The sequence below is a fragment of the Equus quagga genome, chromosome 7 (assembly GCF_021613505.1).
Source record: "Equus quagga isolate Etosha38 chromosome 7, UCLA_HA_Equagga_1.0, whole genome shotgun sequence".
Taxonomy (NCBI): domain Eukaryota; kingdom Metazoa; phylum Chordata; class Mammalia; order Perissodactyla; family Equidae; genus Equus; species Equus quagga.
Window position 1 is genome coordinate 78,445,588 of NC_060273.1, and position 16,825 is coordinate 78,462,412.

Below are 16,825 nucleotides of genomic sequence, written 5' to 3' on the forward strand. Positions count from 1 at the left end.
TCTGGATTATGAGCGGAATTTTAAAAAAATTCCTATGAGCTGTTACCATGTTTAAGGACCAGAAAAAGAGTGAGGGCCAGCACCCAGTGGAGGCAAGAATGACCCAAAGCTACATCTCTCAGTTCTGATAATTCACATATCTTGACTCCCAGTATTAGAACCGTGCTCCAACCCCATTACACAGTGAATATTCTGCTCAGATCCCAGACAAAAAAAGGTGAACAACCCGAGGGAGGAAAAAGTAGTGCAAATAGTCTTTTCTGCAAATTCAAGACCAATAACTTGAAAAAGCTTATTTCAGAAGCTCACATGGTCCTCTCTCCTGCATATCTCTAAACTCTTCTCCATCTTTAATCACTGAACAAGTGTTACCAGGGAATCAAGTGGTCAAATTAGACAAGGTCTCTGCTATCATGGAGCTTTCAGATGTTAGGGAAGACCTTAATTCTCTAACTAGAGCCAAGACTGTAAAATTACAAACTTATGAAGTACAGAAACCTTACCCAGACTAGGGGGTACCACTCAGTGTCACTAAAGTGACATACGAATGAGGTGGGAAGGATTAACAAGGGTTGCTTGTACTGAGCCAAGAGAGGCGTGAAGAATTTCCAAGATATATGGAGGAAATACCATTTACAAACACCATGTGGGAGGAGAGGCCTGGTGAGGCTGACGAAGTGAAACAGAATCTGGAGCCAGACCATGAAGGGCCTTTGGAATGTTGGTCGTTATTCCGAGAAAAAGAGAAAACCATTACAGAGGGCAGAAGAAATGTTTAAACTCTTAACTGGTATAGTTCCTACTCTGGCATGCCCAAGGGTTAGGTGAGGAAACTGCTCCCACTGAAACTTCTTCATCCTCAGGTAAATCAAAACCTCTGGCCTATCACACAGAACCCAGGCCAGTTGCAAAGCCTCCAAACTAAACAGAAGCTAACAGAACACCGTTAAAAGGAAAAAAGAGCAGTTTCCCCTCCAAAGCAAGGAGCAGCAAGTTCTAACCCCAATGGACCATGAAAGTCTATGCCCTTCTCGGCGTAGGGAAGGGGGAGCCCTCGAGATGGCTGAGAGAAATAGCTGATGTCAGAGCCCTTGTTAAGAGCCACAAGCCCCAGGACTCCCCCAGAAGCAGCCCGTCTTCTCCTAGATGAGGGGCCAAATTCAGGGTGGATCAAACCACAACCAACTCTCCCATTTGTCCCCAGGTTCTGTGCATTCATCTGCACAGGCCCTGAGGATTCATTCTTTCAGCAGATCTTTCTGGAAGCCCTACTAACTACTAGCTACTATGCTAAGTCTGGGAACCATACTGTTTCCATCTTGTTTATCTTCTTCTTGCTCCTTCTCTAGACACCTCCCTCCTTGTGGCCACCAAATCTCTACCTCCTCATAGCAAAAAATATATGTGACCAGACCCACTTGCTGGGTCAGAAACCACATGTTTCTCAATTCTGACAGGCCTGGCCTAGGTCTTAAAGATGCTGGCCCAGGCCCATGTGAGACATAAGGGCACTTTTCCAAGGAATTCCGTGGAAATGCCATTTGGGCATTAGAAGATTCAAATGAATGTCCCAGGATATATGCTAAGAGATGCGAGAGGAAGGATGAAGGATGGATTGAGCAAAGATAAACTGAGGATAAGATATAAGGGAGCGTTTTGCAAGACAATCAACTCTTGCCAGGAAGAAGGGCAGAGACCAGGATAAACTAGGAGGCCAAGAAGGAAGACTCACCCAAGAAGCAAAAGTACTCCAAGCGTGGACCTCAGCCAGATTTGAAGGCAGCAGTGGAGCAGAACCCACTGGCACTGGCCACCTATCCTGGAGGCGGAACCACTGAGGCAGTATCATCACAGAGGACAGGCTCTCAAGTCAGACACGGCAACAGAATGCTTGCTCCGGTGCTTACTAGCTCTGACATTCAGCAAACTCTCTTCTTTAATAGGATGCCAGTTAATGATGAAGGATATACAGTGTTCAACACCATGCCTGACACACAGCAAAAACTCAGTTAGTAGAAGCTCCTTAGAGCCACCCTCAGGATTCTATACAGAGTGGAGAAAAAGGAACCCAAGGTAACGCCTGAAGGAGAATGCCTCACCAGATACTATGCAGGCAGAGGATACTGGGGGAGGGGGACACTCAATCATTCAATGAACACTTGGAATTGAGTGGTGAACACAACATACAAAAGTCCCTGCCTTCAAGGAGCTTACATTCCCACGAGAGGAGAAAGGCAGCCAGGAAACATGGAAACAATACGTTAGGCAGAGAAAACAGGAGAACAGGGATAGAAAGTGCCAAGTTGGGGTGCTACATTAAATGGGGCGGAGGAAGAGGGGACGTGCTTGGAAGCCTGCTCTGACTAGGTGACAGCTGAGCCAGAACCAAAAGAGAAGACATAAGCCCTATGGATTTCTGAAGAGAAGGGAAGGCAGAGGGCAAGGGAATGGCAAATACAAAGGCCCCGGAGTGGGAGGGGGCCTGGCGAGTGCACAAGGTTTCTAGGAAGGTGGAGCAGCCTGCTCATTGAGGGCCTTGCTGGCCACTGTAAGGACCCTGGCTTCTACTCTGAGTGACTGGGAAGCTATTAGAGGGTCTGGGGAGAAAACAGACAGCAGGGGGCAAAAGCAAGAGGAGGGAGACTGGTTATGCGGCTATCACTGCAGATTAGATGACTCTGGAGCTGTCCCACAGATGCCTCAGGCCAGTGGGGATTCTGAGGGTAGATCAGGAATGATCCTCAGCAACTGGCTTCCCAACATTCCCCCAAGAGCTTCCTGTCTTCACCAACCCCCTCCCATCCACAAGCAAAAGTTCAGAAAATTTGTGTGGGCTGAGGGAGGGTTTTTTCATTGCCCATCAAGGTGCCATAAACCGTACAAAGTATATTACTTTGTTTATTCTTCACCACAGTCTCATAACCCCAATCTTCACAGATAAGGGAACAGAAGCCAGGGAACTGGAGAAACTCCACTTAGATTCCTAAGCCAATGTGGCTTTTGGTGGCACCACGCAGCGTCCTTGCTGGGACATTCTGTCATCTGATACCTGGCAAAGAAAGAAGGTACTGGAGCTGGACTTTATCTATGCTGGGAAGGCCTCCCAGGGCAATGAAAATGCCTCTTTGGAGTTTTTGATGAAAAAAGACATAAAAGGCTCAAGAAGCTGAGCTGTAATTCCATTCTTCAAGCCAATTAGCCAGAGATGCCAGACCGTTAAATTCCTTCCTCTTCTATCCTCACGCTGACTGATGAGAGCAGTGTCAGACACCCAGGAGAGTGTGCAGAGGGAGAAACATGCCATCCCATCACCCCACACACAATCTGACTGTGGACTGAAGGAGAGGCCACTCCTAACTTCTTGCTGGCTGGCCAATGACCCAGCAGGACATTCCTGGAACAGGCACTCCCCTTTTGATTCTTCGAATTACAAAAAACCATAACAGGGTCACTTACAGCTCCCAAGTTACAGGCATAGAAACCTGATTCAGAGGCCAATTGGGCTTTTGAACTCCTTTAGGGGCATCCCAAGGACTCTGAAGTAAAAGTTTGTTTTAAATCAATATGTTGCCAGATAGCACAGTCCTAACCCAGAAGAACATGTATAAAACCCCAATATCTGGGGGCCAGCCTTGTGGCATAGTGGTTAATTTCAGCCACTCTGCTTTGGCACCGGGGTTTGCAGATTCAGATCCTGGGTGCAGACCTACACCACAGCAGGCCATGCTGTGCTGGCGACCCACATATAAAATGGAGGAAGCTTGGGGCTAATCTTCCTCAAGTGAAAAAAAGGAGGATTGGCAACAGATGTTAGCTCAGGGTTAATCTTCAAACCCCAATATCTGGACTCACAAGAGTTAAATAGCAAGGGAGGAGTCCCAAGGGGAAAGGGGCCAGACACTAACATGAATTCACAACCACCTTTTGAAATGTTGATCTTTCTATTCATCCAACACATATTTACTGAGCACATATCATGTGTTAGCACCGCTCTAGGTGCCGTGGAAGCAGAGATGGAGGAAAGAAAAAACTGCCTTCGTGAAGCTTGTAAGGGGAGGCAGGCACACTCAGAGATCAGGGAGGTTAAGTAACCTGCCTGGTCCTGGTGTTAACACGGGGATTTAATCCAGCTTTATCACACTCCACGTCACCTCTGTCTGCTAGGAAACTGGTGCCCTGCTATAACTACTAGGCTTTTGTGTTTGTTTTTTCCGTGGTGGGGAGGGTACATCGGGGAGGCAGGGAGGGAATGGGCTGAAAAGAAGGTATTTTCCTTTGGTGGGTGTTTGTGAATTCTGTGGAATCTGTGCTGGATCACAGCAGCAGGGCATGATGAGGAAACGCATTTACCTTGGAATCAGGACTTACATCCTAGTCAAATCTCAACGACCCTGGGCAAGCCACCAAGCCTCTCTGGGCTTCAGTCTGCGTATCCCTAAAAAGAGGAGGTTAGGGGCCAGCCCTGTGGCCAAGTGGTTAAGTTTGCGCACTCCGCTTTGGTGGCCCAGGGTTTCGCTGGTTTGGATCCTGGGTGCGGACATGGCACCGCTCATCAGGCCATGCTGAGGTAGGCATCCCACATGCCACAACTACGGGGACCAACAACTAAAAATATACAACTGTGTACTTGGGGGATTTGGGGAGAAAAAGCAGAAAAAAAAAGCAGAGGTTAGCCCAGCAAGGAACGGTAAATGGCTTGATCTTACCTAACAATTCAAGCCTATTCATAGTGGCTGCCTAGCACACTATGGTAAGGAGGATTTTGGAACCACATTCAGGCTGAGCAGAAAGAGTCATAATTGATTCGTGATGTCTGCCATGAGCTTGGAAGAGTAATTAACTTGGGTGATCACCTGAGGACTCTTCCATTTCTGACAATTTTAGGTATCTGAGTGGTAGTCACTTAAATTTTGGTGACAGAACTAAAAACCTCTTCTTTCATGACTTTCTAACCAATTCACAGAACTTTCTTTGAAAAGACAGATCACCCATTTTCTGATATAAGACTGGAGATATTTTAATTTTTCACTATAAACAATTCTGCTATTATGGCATATTCACAAGAACCTGGAAACAGTTTTATTATTTAGACTGTTTCACTGAACAGGAGTTCACCTATCACCACTGGGACTTGTGGTAGTGTTTCCAAACATCTCCCAACCCAAATGCCATTTTGCAATGCGGCTTTGGCACTCTCCCATCAAGGAGTGAAGGCTATTTCTCCCCTGGAATCTATGCTGGACTGGTCTGTGGCTGCTTTGACCGACAGAGCGTGACGGAAGTCATGTTCTGAGACTCCTGAGCTTGGGCAGTAAAACAGCCTGGCAGGTCCTTACACTGTGGTTACGTAAGGGTTGGGTTAATCTTGGTGAAAGGTATACAGAATCGTTTGTACTATTTCCACAATGCTTTTCTAAGTCTGAAATTGTTTCAAAATTAGAAGTTAAATAAAAAGTCTCTGTTTCTTTTTTCATTTTGTTTTGTTTTTAAGGAAGGCCTGGCAGCTTTACTTTTGCACTTCTGGCATGGAAGGAGCCCACCCACCTGAGGGTGTCACACTGTGAGGATGCCAGAGAGAGCCACATTGAGAGGCCACATGGAGGGAGGGGAAGGGGGAAAGAGAGATGACACACAGGTGATTTTTTTTTTGAAAGAACAATTTCTTGTTATAGTGAACCAGAAGTACAAGATTTCACCTGAAGCTGAAAGAGTCAACAGAATATGGCTGAACTTAAATTAGACCTTCAAGGGAAATAAGAGGGTCAAAAAGAGCCAATAAGCCACTATGGGAAACAGTATGGAGATTTCTCAAAAAGTTAAAAATAGAAATACCCTATGACCCAGCCATCCCATTACTGGGTATCTATCCTAAGAACCTGAAATCAGAAATCCCAAGAGTCCCTTGCACCCCTATGTTCATCGCAGCATTATTTACAATAGCCAAGACGTGGAACCAGCCTACATGCCCAGAAACTGATGATTGGATAAAGAAGATATGGTATATATACACAATGGAATACTACTCAGCCATAAAAAAAGACAAAATTGGCCCATTCGCAGCAACGTGGATGGACCTCGAGGGTATTATGTTAAGTGAAATAAGCCAGTCAGAGAAAGACGAACTCTATATGACTCCACTCATAGGTGGAAGTTAACATATTGACAAGGAGATCTGATTGGTGGTTACCAGGGAAAAGGGGGGGTGGGGGGAGGGCACAAAGGGGGAAGAGGTGTACCCACAACATGACTAACAATAATGTACAACTGAAATCTCACAAGGTTGTAATTTATCATAACATTAATAAAAAAAAAAAAAGAGCCAATAAAAGTGGACAAGCTCAAGACTGATTTGGAACACACATAAAGATAACAGCATTCTCAGCATGGGTACCGTCTGACCCCTCCCAGCAGTCAGACAGCCATCATGCTCCCATCCCTCTCTCCCTTCTTGAAGCATCTGCCAAGCCAAATGGCTTCTTCTTCTGTTTTGCAAGTGTGAGCCAACCCAATAGTACCCCTTTGGACATATTCTAAGGCCAAGAGGAAAGATCATAAATCTCATTCGAGGTTGGAAAGTACACATATTCAACTGACTACACTGGTTATCATCTACGTTCCAGCCCAGTAGATGCCATGGGGAGCAGAGATGAATCTTTCCTGTCAAGCTCTGCCCAAATTACAGAATCTCTAAGATTTGGGGTGGTTTGTCACATAGCAATAGATAACCAAAACATACGTCAAACTTCCACCTGTGGCTTTTTTAAAAGCCTTAAATTCTGGTTTGGTAAGATCTGGCTATAATGGGTCTTTTGGACCTAATCCTTGGGCTAAGCTCAGTTCCACATTCTTCTTGGCTAAGTGCTTTTGTTTCCTGAGTTCCTTTTTATACAGCATCCCTACTCTTATTGCAATAAGATTTATCTTAATATCTAAGAATATTAGAGGGTTCTTTCCTTTTTTGTAGCAGGGTTTTTGGTCCTTGCATTGTCCCTGTTCCCTTGGAGTCCCTTTTTCCTCTGTCTGTTTTGGTCACCATCTGTCATTTTGGAGGCTTTACTCAGATCTCTGGCAATCCTCTGTGGTTGGTTAATATTTAAGGCTGAGATTCTGTCACGTGCAGCCTTAAGAGTTTTGACTAACACAAGTGAAGAACGCCTAAACTAAGACAGTAAGAGCAAAGTTGACTGAAGTTAGACATTAAGGAGGTAAACTAAACAGAACATGAAACCTAACTGAATTTGGAGAGAAGAGATCCTCTGAAAGAAGTCTGTATAGGGTACAGCTGAAGCACGTGGGAGTGGTAAATTCTATTGGAGGTGTAGGATACCTAAGGAAAAACTTCATGGGGAAGCTGATATTCTGTTTAATCTCCAGAAATGTGTTGGTTGGGGCAGAGTGGGAATGAGGGGTGAGGAGTGAAGGGAGCAGCATGGCAGGTTAGAGGCCTTATCTACATACAGACTACTTAAAGGATGACATCCTGGATTTCAAGCCGATATAGTTATTGGATAAGACATCTAATGGTCTTGGAAGGGTGTGGACATATTTTGCACATGGGGGGACGTGAACTGTTTGAGAGCAAAGAGTGGAATGTGGCGGACTGTCTGCCAAGATGGTCACCAACAATTCCTCTCACCCTGTATTCACATGCCGTTTCTCATAGCTAGATGGAGTTTATTTTACACAAATGTTTATAATAGCCATTATTCATTATTCATAATAGCCAAAAAGTAGAAACCCAAACGTCCATAAATGGATAAATGAAATGTGATACAGTCACGTGCCACATAATGACGTTTTGGTCAACGATGCACCGCTTATACAATGGTGGTCCCATAAAATTAGTATCATATGGCCTAGTGTGTAGTAGGCTATATACCATGTAGGTTTGAGTAAGTACACTCTATGATGTTCATGCAACAGAATTCCCTAATGATGCATTTCCCAGAATGTATCCCTATCATTTAGTGATGCATGATGGATATTCATATACAATGAAATATTATTTGGCAATACAAAGCAATGGAGTACTGATTCATGCTGCAACATGGATGAACCTTGAAAACATTATACTAAGTGAAAGAAGCCACTCACAAAAGACCACATATTATATGATACCATTTATAAATGTCCAGAACAGGCAAATCTAGAGAGACAGAAAGTAGAATAATGGAGGGGGAAGGTTAAGGAAATAGGAAGTGATTGCTAAGGGGTTTGGGGTTTCTTTTTGGGATGACGAAAATGTTCTAAAATTAGACAGTGGCGATGGTAGCACAACTCTGAATATACAAAAAAACCCCACTGGTTTGTACACTTTAAATGGGTGAATTGTATGATATGTGAATTATATCTCAATAAAACTGTTACTGAAAAGGGTGGGGGAAGGTGACATCTATTTGCCCTCCTGTGGGATCTGGCCAGCCTTGTGACTTGCTTTGAACAATAGAATGTGGGCTAAGGCATGCTGCACCTGTTCTGGGCCCAGCCTTTAAAACTCTGGCAGCTTCTACTACTTCCACCCTCTTGGAAGCTAGCTGCCACGTAAAGCAGCTCAGGCTAGTGAGAGACTATGTGTAGAGAGAAGCCCCATGGAGACAAACCAAGACCCTAGTCACATGAGTGAGGCCATCTTGGATATTCCAGCCCCAGGCAATCTGACAGCTGAATTAAGTCACCCAAGTGACCCCAGGAGAAATCACATGAAGCCAACTCACAAAATTGTGAGAAATCGTTGTTTTAAGCACAGAGTTTTGGGTGGTATGTTATACAATAGATAACTGAAACACAAGCTCTCTGAGCCTCAGATTCCCCCTCTGTAACATGGGACTAATGCTGCATGGTTGTTGAGAAGATTACATGAGGCCAATACCAGGCACTATGCTCAATACTCGTTGCTATAGTTATTATTATTATCATTAAAAATAACCCCAGGAGACCCTTGACATCCTGCAGGGGTGCTCTCTGGGAAGCCTCATTCCCACAAGCACCTGCTGCCTCCAATCACATGGTTTCCAAAACGCTGGTTTCCTGAGAAAAATAAAGACTTTTATTACTACAATTTCTGAACACTGACCTCTGACCATAGACTACCAAAGAAGGTTCTGCTTAGATCAGCCACCTACCAACCCGCCCATCCCCTCAACACACCTTCATTAAGTCCTTCCTAACTACTAGACACCCATTTGGAACAGCTAAGACCCTCCCTCCTTTGGAAAAGAAACAGTTTCCACCTAGCTAGCTGTTAACAGAATGGACTACATACTTGAACTTCAGCTGAGAGATGGTATCTGCAGCAGTAAATAAATCTAAAATCATCCAGCTAGAGAAAAAACCCTTAAATTTCTGTAGAGAGCTCAGTGACATATGCACAGAATATAGGCCCCAAGAATGATTCCAACTGGGGATCCCAGAAGCAACACAGAGAACAAGGAATTAAATAGATCCCTAAAGCGTGCATCCCTTAGTGAGGGGATAAAAAGGTCCCAATCAGAGAACCTGGACCCCAGGTGAGAGAAGATCTTGACCATCAGGCATCACCTGCCGTGTCTGGGTACAGAATGGGTCCAGGCAGTTAACAATTCACAGGCTGATGACAGAGGAAGAAACCCCATAGAAAAGGATGTTAAACAGCTTTCAGCTGCATTTATAAATCATGATAAATTGGTAACACTGAACTAAAAGAGCCTTTTAATCCTAAGGAGAATTAAGGTATTTGTCCCTCAAAAAGGCTGGTGCAATACTTAAATTATACCAAAGGTAAGAAAGAGAACCAAATCTGTGGGTATTTTCCACGTGAGGGGACAAAATCCACCGAGTCCAGGAAGCACTTATTCTAGATAAGCTCTCTATAAAGTGCCAAATCCATCGAACGCTAGTTACTTACAGTCAGTATAAATAATACAGGCCTGGAAATGGTCTACGCCATAGACCATGAGGGCTACGGGTGAAAGACTTAACACCAGGCAGGCACTGGGCTGAGTCTATTGGATAACCCAAATGCTGGGCTGATGTTTTCACTAATATATAACATAGTAAAATGAGCAAACAGTAAGTGTACAGCTTGAAGAATGGTTATACCTAGATTAAGAATATTCCTAATACCCTAGAAAGTTCCTTTGTGTCCTTCCCAATCAATAACCAACCCCACCCAGGCCCCCTACTCCACAGGCAGGAGTAACCACTATTCTGCTCTCCATCACCATAGATCACTTTGGCTTGTTCTTGAACTTCACATACATGCAATTATACGTTATGTGTTCTTTTCGGCCTGCCTTCTTTCATTCATCACAAGGTTACCTTGTTTTGAAGCAGAAAACTCAGAAACTGAGATTTATTTTCAGGAAATCCCCCTCTGATGTCACAGACCTGGATGCCAACTACTTTGATGACACTGGTTATACTTCCTGCACTTTTCCGGGCACGTGTTATCAAAACTTACAACAAAACAGAATCTGGGACTGTACAAGGTTTCCTTCAAGATAAACTTATAAATCTCTTAGAGGTATTCAAATCTATTCAATCTTAACATAGCCTCTGATTTGACACTATACAATTATAATCTTCCCTACACTGAGCGCAAAATTCCTCTCAAACATACTTTTCTTCCATGGTATCCACCCAATCTAAAGAATCTTCAAATCCAGGATTAAAATGAACCATCATCTGTTACTACTTTTGATCAGTAAGGGGTTAACTACAGGAAAATCTCTGAGGCAGCCTAAGGCCCTAAATTTGGATGACTGTGGGTCAGCTCAGAAAAGATGGGAGAGAGGCAACATACAGCAATAAGTTGTATGTACAGATTGGTAAGCCAAACTATCTGGATTCGAATCTGGGATCTACCACTTCTAGTTGGGTCACCTTGGGCAAGTCATTACTCCACTCTGTGCCTCAATTACTTTACTATAAAATGGGAATAAGCTCATAGGATTGTTGCGAGGATTAAATGTTAATGTATATAAAGCTCTTAGGAGACTACTTGGCACACAATGAGCACCTGGTAAGAATTGGCTGCTTTAAAAACCTGAAAATGCTGTTAGGAGAGTAACTATTCTGCAAACCAAAAGGTTCTGAAGCAGTCACAACAGTCACCCAGACATCCAGCACAGTGCTTCTCAATAGGTTTCCTTTCTAATTCTTTACACCGATACTTTTTGTAAAATGCAAGGTTACATGCTTGAATGTCATGGGAATGTCAAATTGCTCTAAAAGTTTTTAAATGTTTACTCTCACTTTCTGTACATATCTCATATCTCACCATAGCCCAATAGCTGTTCATGGACTGGCACTCGACTGCAGGGTAAACTTTGAGTAGCACTGTTTTAGCACACAAGCAGGACTCGTGAGCCTGCTGAAAACTCAGAGTGCAGATTAAACAGAATTAGGGAAACATACTAGTAAAGAAAACCAACCCCAATAGCAGGGGCAAGAGGATGACTTGAGGGCCAACAAGCTGAGAGATAAAATGACCCCAACAGGCTAAACCTGAAAAATACAACTAGCTGCCAGAGCAAGAACCCAGCTGGTAACTTTCCCCCGCAGTGCTCTAGGAGCTGTCCTCAGAAAACATGTCGGCCAGAAGTCATCAGCCCCAGAGGGGACAAGAGACATGAAGGAAGTAGGCAGCGCTGACTCCAGCCTCTTGAGAAAGAAGTCCTTCTCAGGAGTTAGAAGACAGCCTAAGCAGTCAACAGGCTTTGGGAACGTCAACCACAGCACACGGGGGCCAGAGTTTCTCCTCTGCTAAAGAAAACATGCCAACATGTCCTTTGGTGACGTAGGACTGAGCACATGCACACCCACATATACACATACAGACAGCCTGTTCACAGTACCTGTGGTTTTAGGAGGCTCCTGAGGTCCGCCCTGCCAGCCGTACTGTGGGTATCCTTGGTAGGGGTACCCGTGAGGAGGTGGGTAAGGTCCCCCAGGAGGTCCTGGAGGGTAGACCTCAGGCCCCATTGGTTGTTGTGGATATGGTGGGTATGGGGCCGTCGGACCGGGGCCCGGGTATGGTGGAGGGTTCCCTTGGTTCATCAGGGACCTGCAGAGTGTACCTAAGAGACAAACAATGAAAATTATTTGCATTTAATCTGTGGAAATCATTAGGAAAAAAATTTCAATCCATGAGATCATTTACAAAATGCCTTAACGTCTCAAGCCTCTTGCAAATCCAGCTCTGCCCATTTGGTTTCCTTCTCACCATCACAATTGGCAAATATCTTATGCATCTGTTTATTTGCCTTTTGTCTGCATTCCCCACTAGATTGCAGGCTGTGACAGCAGGGATCAAGCCAGTTTTGGATCATCAGTATGACCCTAGAGCTCAGCATAGTGCCTGGCACAAAGCAGGCCCTACAATAAATAAGTTGAATAAAAACAAGGATATTTTGTTCTTTAATTCTCTGAAATGTCCATAAATGTGATTGGATAGCTCTAAGAAGAAGGCAAAGACTCTACCAGCACTAATCATGAGTCAGATCAGTGGAGGCTGACCTAGTACTAGAAATCCTCCAATAAACAGGGTTGGGTCATACTGGGGTCTTCTGACAAGCAGCACTGCTGGCAGTGACTGACCAAACAGTATAACCGCTGCCACCATCTTGGGCACTGGGGTGATCTGGTTGCTCTCCCTAGACCCCCAGCTCTGAGCAGTTGAGCAGTGTGCTCAGTCATCGCTGGACAGATGGCAGAACTGTCTCTAGAGGATGCTGAGCATCTCTCTGACAATCCAGGCTCCTAGAACTCTGGAGGCTCACCAAGAAGCCCTACTTGTGTTTACAGGCTCCTGTTCTCAGTGGTTTGCTTCTGTGAGGGAGGCCATTGCTTCCCAGCCCCCAAAGCCTGTTAACCATTCTCTTGGGCTTGAAGTCTGGAGGGCCAGCATCTCCTTTCCATCACCTCTGTAACCCCCACAGTGCCTGACACAATAACTTCCAGATTAAAAGCATGACTGGGAAATACAAAGTACATACAGACTCTGGATGAACAATGTGATATGTGACACCTTGCTGCCTTGTACACTTGCCCATCTCCTATATTGATATTTAACTTTTTACCTGAGTGTCTTCTATCCAGAACTAAATAGTAAGTCAATAGAGGGAGGAGTCTCATACTCAAAATTTAATAATTTCACTATTAATTCTTTTTCATAACATGCAATCAATAAATTCATAAGTGACTCTATATGAAGAAAAGAACAGCCATAAAGTAAGGTTCCCTAGAAAATCTGGATTAACATAATAGCGGACTTTACTGGTTGCCCACACAACAGCCATATACCGCTTTGTAATAGCAGTCAGATTTCCCGTTAGGTATCCATCCATTCTTCCTGTAGTTCATGTTCTTCAGGGGAAGTTCATCCCATTCCAGCTCCAGGGTGAGCCCAGGCTACTCTAAACCAATCCATGCCACCCCCTCCTCTTTATCAAGATTGATTCAAAGAATCCAGAACCAATCACAAATGGCATCCCTTGGCCACTGGGATTGGTTCTGAAGTGCCTTGATCAGTTAAAAGCTTGGGGCTCTCCTACCACATTCCCAACCCTTTCTTTCCCTTAACACAGGCACACATAGAGTCTAGCAAGGACATGGCCTACGAAATTGCTGACAGCCTATCTGCAGCCCTGAGGGAGCCAGCCTTAAGATGAAGTAGGCACTTCAGAAAGTCAGAGCAGAAAGAACAAAAGAAATGGGATTCCAGACAACTTTACAACAGTTCATAAATCAGACAGAAATCCAGCCTAACCTAAACTACCTAAATAGAATTTCCAGTCCTAAGAACCAATAGTAAGATAAGCTAACGACCTCCTCTGAAAGACATTCACCCAAGCATCCATTTACACAGGGCTGACTGTGCCTGACACCGTGCTAAGTAGTAGGGTACAGAGATGAATATGGCTCTAACCCTCCCCTTGGGCCACTGGTTAAAACACAAACATATAGACAGTGATTTTTAGAGAAGGTGGCAGACTGCTGGGTAGGAGTAGGGGCTTAAACCCAACAGGAGGAGGTGGGAGTAGGCAGAGTGTCCCTTGAAGGAGGTGACTATAAATTGAAACTTTATAATATGGAATCAGAATGGCATGAGGGTCTCTATTTTGACCACATCTGCATTCTGTCCCCATTTTAGAGACTCTTACTTTTCCAGGGGGCTGACCTGAAAAGAACTAGCGTCCTTCCCCTTCTCTGCTCTCTAGTCTAGCCAGCATGACTTCATACTTCTGACCTGGGAATGGCCCTTCCCCTTCCCCTAATGCAAAAGGTTTGTGGTGACTAACACTGCAAGCATTACGAAAATTTGGGCAATGGTAATTGCTGACCACTCTTGCATTTCCTCTTTCCTACTGAGGATGTGAAAAACCTATTGAGCCCTGGTTAACACAGAAATCATTAACCCCCTTATGGCCATTCCATTATTTGTTTTTTAAGTCACAGAAGTGGAACACAGCCATCATAACTACTCTTTCCTGAAATTCAGTGTGTGTAAGGGGCGGGGGATGTCCTCTGGACTGACCTAATTCCATCAAAGCTGTAGTTTAACTTGATTAGTCCAATAAGACCTTTTAGTGATGATCGTTCTCACTCTGGCAAAGCTTGGACCTATATTTCTCTGAAGACATTGTTCTTCTAAGGACAACGAGCAGTGAGAAGGAAAAGAAGTGTATAGAACTATTACAACTTCAGACCCTGATGTTTCCTTTTTTTTTTTTTTAATTGCAGTAACATTGGATTATAATACTGACTTTTCTTGATCAACCTTTTTGCATCTATTCCTCATTATCCTGTGCAGCTCTCTCCCTGGGATCCTCAAAACTCTCCCACAGGTAGGTGTCCTCCCCTCTTCTCCCTCAATCACGTTTCCCCCTCATTTTTGGTGCCTACCATCCCCCCTCTGCCTGAGGAATCACTTAATGTCCACGTGGGAAAAATCCCAGGTGCTACTCACAGAGGCACTTATAAAGAGCAGAAACCATACAGGCGCCCCCGCAGGTGCCCCAGCCGCCACGACCCCCGCCCCACACACACATTCTGTCCCTGTGTTCCCAAGATACACAGTCATCTTAGAGGGATAAAAATCTGTATCTATTTTCAGTTTCCTCTAAACAGGAAAAAATCCCAGTAAGAGAACAGCAAAAGTCACAGAAACAGCATTTGTGCTGAGAACAAAGATCCTAGAGCTGGCATTTGAAAAGCAGGACTTCCTTCACCGAGGGGCAATCAACTGTTCCCAAGCTTGTACAGAAGCAAATCGAAGTAAAAATAGATTACCTAACACTGACACAGTCTAGGACAAGCCACTTAACCAAAACACAACGAGCTTTAAATTTAAGGTATGATCCTCAGCTTTGTAACGTGAACCTTTTCCCTTATAAATTTGGTCAGGTGAGATGTAAGCCCTACTATAGTGGAGTGTTTTACACTGAGGATCAAATGTGAACTGTGGAAATTGTACCAATAAAGACAAATCAGAGCTCCAAAAGAGACTGCTGAAATCAAGCAACAGCCAACATTCGTTAATAGACTGTATCAAACACTGCTCTCTGCCAATCCCATTCAAGACATGCTCAAAGTCACAGGATTAGCAGTCATTCAACCATAATGACAAGAGCAGAAACTATGCTTTCTGAAAGAGGTCTGTTGAGATGAGATCACTGTCTTATCTGAGATAACATCAAAGTAGAAATTCAGGAAAGAACAACATTTTTCAAAGTTGTTACTATTTTTTAAATTACAAGATACCTGATAGCCTGGCATTGACCCCGTGGGCAGTACAGTGGAGAATTTTCCTCTGGAAAAACTGAACAGCCCCAATGGAAAAAAACTATTGATATTAATTCTTGAAGAGACTCCAAGGAAATGACTCACCCAGTCACCCCACAACAAAGCCCAGGCACACAGAACTTCTAATCGACTTTTTATTGCCTCATACATAAATGAATGGACAAAGATTATCAGACATCTGAGGAAAGCAAGCAACATAAAAGACAGGGCAAAACAAAAAAGGAAAAAAGAAAAAACAACCTAAAAGTCCAAAAACAGAAGAGTTAAATAAATTATGGTACATCTATATAACAGTTCTTTTACAGTCACCTTTGTTTTTGAAGCATGACGTAATAAAGTGTAAGAAAAATTTAAAAGCTATATATTCAGCATGATCTCAATTTTATTTAAAATAAAATAAATATTGATAAATAGGTTAATGTAACAGAATGAAGAGTCCTACAATGGACCCATGCAGTAGTCACCTGACTGAACAGGAAGACAGCACGGCAATTTACAAAGTCAAAATAAGTCTTTCCAATAAACAGAGCTGGATACTCTTATGAGGGGAGAAAAAAAAGAACCTGATTCCCATCCTTATAAACAAAAAACAATTCACACCATATTATGGACCTATATATAAAAGCTAAAACAATCAAACTTTTAGAAGAAAGCATATAACATATTCACGACTTTGGAAGTATTTACCTCATGACCCAGCAACTCTACTCTAAGATGTATACTGAGGTGAAATGAGTGCATATGTCCACCAAAGACATACGTAAGAACGTTCAAAGCAGTTTTATTTATAACAGCCCCAAACTAGAAACTACACAAATGTTCATCAACAGAACAAATAGATTACGGTATAGTTACACAAAAGAAAACTGCTCAGCAATAAAAAAAAAAGAACAATGGATGAGTCCTACAGACAATGATGAGCAAAAGAAGCCAGACCCAACAGACTCGAGACTGGATGATTCCATTTATATGAGGTTCAAGAACAGCCCAAATGAATCTATGGATACTGACTGGAAGAGGCACAAGGCGAGCCTTCCGGGAC

General features: G+C 43.6%; 1 long non-coding RNA gene across 1 annotated transcript in view; it reads right to left on the reverse strand.

The window, feature by feature from the left end:
• The window catches only part of LOC124241654 (uncharacterized), a 45,149-nt gene that overhangs the window by 16,649 nt on the left and 11,675 nt on the right, over positions 1–16,825 (reverse strand). Inside the window, exon 2 of the long non-coding RNA XR_006889279.1 lies at positions 11,835–12,056. This is a non-coding gene — a long non-coding RNA (uncharacterized LOC124241654). The remainder of the gene's footprint in view (positions 1–11,834; positions 12,057–16,825) is intronic.